Genomic DNA, 5,905 nt, shown 5'->3' with positions numbered 1-5,905 from the left:
TTGAAGAAACCTTTTTTCAGAAACCCTAAAAATCGATTTTGAAAAGGAAATTTGGGGAAAACCTTTAAAACGTCAAATAACGCTCAGGCATGTCACAGATCTAAAAGAAATAAGCAAGTACAGAACCTCAGGCGGCTTAGAGTTGCAGAAAAAACCCTAGAATGAGAAAGGTCTTGAGGAAAGTCGGATCCTGAGTCGAAAAGACTCATATTGCTTGAACATGCCGGAATAATGGCCGGAAAGGCCATAGATCTACAGATTTGAGACAGATCTAAAGAGAGCCATTGAAGTCGGGCCTCCAAACTTCGAGTAGCTTAGGTTTAATGGTGAGAGAGAGTGAGTACAGGCCATCCATGGTCTGGAATGCCATGGATTCCGGTGGAAACATGGTAGAAACAGGTGGGAGATGATTAGGGTTTCGGAGTGGACTAGAGAGAGTTTGAGAGATGAAGAGTTCAGAGGCGGCGTATCTGATAGAATGGATTAGGGTTAGGTGGGTTAGGGAATTAAAAAGGAAAGAAAGAATATCGGTCGTTGATCAAAATGATCAACGGCCTGGATTTAAAGGGAAGCCGGGTGGGTTTAAAATTGGGTCAGGGGTCGGGTTAAAATTGGAATTGGGTTATTTTGATTTGGGGCGGAATTGGGGGTTAAATTGAGGTTAGAATTGAAAGGAAATGAGGCTATAATTGAAATAGAAACGGGCTAGATGTTAAATAGCCAATTTTCCCCTTTTCTTTTTATAAAAATAGTAATAATGATTTTGAAAACAAATTAACAGCACTGAACTAATTAGTAATACATAAATATTAATCCAAAAATACTGGAAATAATTTTATAATTGTAAAAATGCTGTTAATCGTAAAATAGGCTATAATTGCAATTATATGCAATTTAGCTTTAGAAATACCAAATAAATTTGTAAAAATATAAAAAAATCACCTTAATTATATTTTGGTTTAAATATGAGAATAGAAATAAATTATTCACCAAAATGATAATTTTAGAAATAATTATTGGATTTTGTACTGCTAGATTAGACAATAAATTGATTTGTAACCTTTAAAAATTAGGAAAAAATACCAAAACTCTAGGGCATGCTTATATATGGATGTACATGCTATTTTGAAAGTATTTTGTATGTAAAAATACATAGGGAAAAATTGGGTATCAACAATCCTGCGGCTTCCACGACGTCAGGGTCCTTAATAACGTCTTTCTGATCGTTGAGTTTGGACCCCGACTTTGATAATTGCTATGCTTCTGAGTTCTTTCCTTTTAGATGTGAGTGAACGTACAATCTTAGGCGATGCGATAGCATTCTTGGGCCATGCGTTGTTCGCCTCGGATGCTGAATATCCCCCAAGGAGTGAGGAATTTGATTGCTTGGTACAAGCTGGACGGGATGGCCCCATGGCGTGTACCCATGGTCGTCCTATGATGGCATTGTAAGTTGTGTCCTGGTTCATGACATGGAACGTTGTTTCTAGGGTGACGCCCCCAGCCAGAACGAGCAGCGTTATTTCTCCTGAGGTTCGCTCGACTGCATTGTTAAAACCTATTAGTGTTATGCAGCGTGGTACTATCTTGTCCTCGAGTCACATTTGTGCAAGAACTCGAGGGTGAATAATACACACGCCGCTTTTGTCATCTACCATTATTCTTTTTAAATCAGTATCTGAATACGTAAAGTAATGACAAGAGAATCGGAGTGAGAAAAAGTCACACCGTTGGTATCTGATTTATCGAAGATGATACTTTCTCTGAGGTCATCATACCGTTCGTGGGTGATTGACCGCTTCAGTTTGTGTGTGGTGGTAAACTTTACGTGCTTGATTGCTTCTTCATCGCCTCCCCGATGATCATTTGAATGGTGCGGGTAGAGGAGGGTGGCTTTGGTAGGCCTTGGTGTTGTTCTCTTCCGCGGCTGAAATTGGCTCTTCCTCGGTCGCTCATTAGCTTCTTTAGGTGCCCTTGGTGGAGCATGTTCACTACCTCTTACCGTAGGGCTATGCAGTCCTCAGTTTTGTGACCTCCACTAGAATAAATCTAGCCTAAGGGCACACTAACTTTTGACAATGCTTAAAAAGTATTTCCAAAATTATATGTGGGAACACTTTTCAAGGGTGGCCTTTGATGATAGCTTTTGGCAACACATTTTATGGCCACGCTTGCAAAGCGTTCTTTTTAAATTGAAAGACAACGCGACGTAAGTGTTGCCAAACATAAATTAATTGGCAACACTTATTCATTTATATTGCCACGCTTTTAAAGTGAGCTATATTTGTAATTCTGAAAGTAACACTTCACAAGTGTGCGCTAAAGAAATTCAATAAAATTCCACCCTGCCTTTAAAATTTCCCGTGAAATATTTCCCCCCATTTTCAAAGTGCAAACAATTTCCCTCCTAAAATCGAGACATCAGTTCATTAGGTTTTTCGTTTTGCCCACCTACGCCGTAATCTACATAGACACTACCACTTCCTGTGCCGAATTTTCCTCCACCCTAAAATTTGCAGCGACGTCTCATTTTCTTTCTGAAATGTGCTATTATATATGCCAATATTTGCTTCAGTGAAATTCAACGAATCAAAAAAAAATCTCAATAGTATCAAAGTTCAAACACAGAGTTCATTCGGGTTTGTTTCATATTGCTAGTCTTAAGTTTAAACTTACTTGTGTTCAGATCTTAAACATTTCTATACTAGCTTTGCATATTGCAGTATTTCTTTTGGGATTAACCATTGCATATTACCTGTTTGATGGAAAGTTAGTCTGACCTATCCTTACCGCTGAAATCATTTTGGTTTCGAAGCAATTAATGAAGTAAAATTTCTTGGATAAATAGAAAAAATTAGTAGGATGTAAAAATTTAGTATCAAATATGGATGGACAGAAAGCAATAATGAGTATTTGAAAAGGAAGTGAAGCATTAAGAAGGTATTTTCGTGAGATGAAAATTTTTGGACATATTTGGTTTGCCTTTTTTTATATGCTTATATATTTTCATAGCTTGTTGATTTGTACGTACAGTACAATTTTCAGGTCCACCACATCTTACTTCATTCCATAGTTAAACTATTATTATGTCCTTTTCTTGTCAAATTAATTTTTTCAGTGCTTTGTATATTTTTGTTTTGCATTTGAAGCATTATAATGTTACTTCCCAATTGTGGAGTTCAAAATGTTAGTCTAAGTTTTCTACTTAAGTTTGACATAAAATTTTTGTAGCATAAACGTATAAATGCTTATGACTTAATGGCATACATTGAGGCTTGGTAGTTGAAACTAAAATATTTTGTTATTTATAAGGTTTGATAATTAATAAATATGCAAGAAGATATGGTATTTTTTTTCATGAAGCTTTATGGGTTACTGATAAAAATAAGCAGAATACATAGACGGACACTTAAACTATCAAAGAAAGTTCACTTCAACACCTCAACTAAGCCATCTTCCACCGAAACACTTTTACTATAATTTTACTGCACCAGCTTAACACGTCCGACTGACATGGCAAATAACGTGAGTATCACTACATTTGAGCGCGTGAACAATAGAAATATGCTGACAAAAAGCCTATTAACTGTACAATAAACGATAAAATCCCTCCTTTCTCCAATAATATAATTAGACCCTCCTCCCTCTTACCAGCCCTAATTCTTCACCATTCCCTCAAAATCCAGCCTTATTTCTTCACCCTTTTCTTGATTTTGTTTAAAATTTCTATTCTTCTCTCCAAATTGTGCTCGATGGCTTAATAAGCTCTCAATTATGTGTCTCAAACCAAGAGTCGATTCATGTAGGTGTGGTCATGAATGTCAATTGAAAACTTCATGATCTCCATCTAATCCTGGAAGGAGGTTCTATGGATGCAAAATTGAAAAGGTAAGTGACAATTAACTACAATTAATTAATTTTTAGTCCTGTTGTTTTTTTCGAGTTTAGTTTAAATGATTTTTTTTAAGGACAAAGGTGGATGTAATTATTTTAAGTGGGTTGACGACGAGTTTCCTAGCCAAGCGAATAGAGTTATTTGGGGTTTACTGAATAGGGTCAAAGCTTTTGAAGAAGAATGGGATCGAGCAAGAACAACGAAGAAGAAATTGGCTTCTATTACAGTAACGATGTTGATTATTTGGGTTTGCTACTGTGTCGTTAATCATTGAAGTTGTTGTGGTTTTGTTGGTGGTTGGAGTATTTTGTGGGCAGTTTGTAATAGTGCTAGATATATTTTGGGTGTATCTAGTTTGTTTGGATGTAATTGTGGCCTATGGCCTTACTTCAATGAAATGAAACAAGTTCTGCAGTTTGATGTGTATTGGAAAAAAAATCTGCAGTTTGTTATGCCTAGGTGAAAAATTTTCTGCGGTTTGTTATGTATTGGTTAAATTTTTATGCAGTTTGATGTTACCAACTGAATGCATACAAAATTGAATGTATTGGTTTAAATAGAATGCTACCAACTGAGGCATTTGAATTACATTCCAGCTAAAGTATTTAAACAGAGGCATTTAAATTGCATTTAAACAGAATGCTACCAACTGAGGCATTTAAATTGCATTCCAACTAAAGTGTTTACAACACTTCCAAACAACTAGCAAAATACATGAACTGGCCCAAAAAAGACACAATAATCAATCCAAGTTTGAATACTTAGCAAAATACATGAACTGAAACCCAAAATAGCATAGTCCTAACACAACTATAACACAACTATGGTGCTGGAGGGGCTGTATTGCAACTGAAGAGGTAGTTGCTGAAGATCCAATTTGGCTTCTCTTGTTTGCACTTAGTTGTTGTAGCGGGAAGTAGTTATAGTATTTCTGCCTTTAAACTTAAGCCCAGGAGGTTTAAATCCAAGATCAATAGTGACTGCATTGGTATCCTTTACAACCTTAGTCCCATATGATACAACTCTTTCACCCGAACTACCTGGATGAAATTAACATAAAAAGCACATAGATTAGTTTTAACAAATGATAGTAATAACAAATTGAAGTTGTGACTAGACAGTCTTCCCTCTCTTCTGTGTTTGTTTCCCCAGATGCACCATTCACTTCACTTAAACCTATTTCTGGACCACCAATAAGTCTAGTAGGTGCCACATCATCCACTACCTCAGAGTCTAGAACAATATGTTGAATATACAAATGTAACTCGTCTTCATTTTCAAGGTTAGACACAATATTCAATAATTGTGCATCACTATCCACATAGACAAAATTCTTAGTTTTCGGATCTTGGTAATAGAAGCCACCCACTGTAGCATATCCCATTTTTTTAGAGTAATATAATAGTTATGGAATAGAAAAGTGGCCTTTATCAATATCAGCTATTAACACCTCTTGTTCCCCCACATATTTCGAGTCATGGTCAAGGGTAAAGTTACCATCATGGTGTAAATTAACAGCAATAAAGTCTAACATCACTATTTTAATATTCCCAAATTTCTTTAAAAAATACCTAATTGTGGTCCCAAATCAGTCCCAACTCCCACAGAAGCCCAGTAGCCCACCACTAAAATGACTACAATACAAACACTAAAAAGACTTACCCTTTCAGCACTTCAACAAGTCAGCACCGGCAATATACTGATGATCGTTCTTCAAGCACATATTTGGACAAAATCAAACAAATCCAACAGATATTTACCTATGGCACTAATTACCACTCAATATCGAACGAAAACGAAGCAAAATCAATAAACATGCATCGCTTTGGGCGGATTTTACTAGAATCAAATTTGGGACTTAGGGCTTTTTTTTGTCGTTTGTTGTTTTAGAAATCTGTAAAGAGGGTTATAATTAGGAATAGGGTAATTAAGTTTGGTTTTAGCCGGTAAAATAATCTATGTGTTATTGTAAAAAACGTGTCAATTTTTAATTGGTTAGATTATCCATGC

The 5,905-nt window shown here is 36.0% G+C and overlaps 1 long non-coding RNA gene across 1 annotated transcript; it reads left to right on the top strand.

Annotated features, from left to right (window-relative positions):
* Positions 1 to 2,426: 2,426 nt before the first annotated feature.
* LOC109221235 lies at positions 2,427 to 4,309 on the top strand. The gene is made up of 2 exons (XR_002067211.1): positions 2,427 to 2,639; positions 3,807 to 4,309. It is a non-coding gene; the product is annotated as an uncharacterized LOC109221235 (long non-coding RNA).
* Positions 4,310 to 5,905: the final 1,596 nt, after the last annotated feature.

Source organism: Nicotiana attenuata, unplaced genomic scaffold (genome assembly GCF_001879085.1).
Source record: "Nicotiana attenuata strain UT unplaced genomic scaffold, NIATTr2, whole genome shotgun sequence".
In the NCBI taxonomy this organism is placed as follows: Eukaryota; Viridiplantae; Streptophyta; class Magnoliopsida; order Solanales; family Solanaceae; genus Nicotiana; species Nicotiana attenuata.
This window is presented reverse-complemented; position numbering and strand designations above follow the sequence as displayed.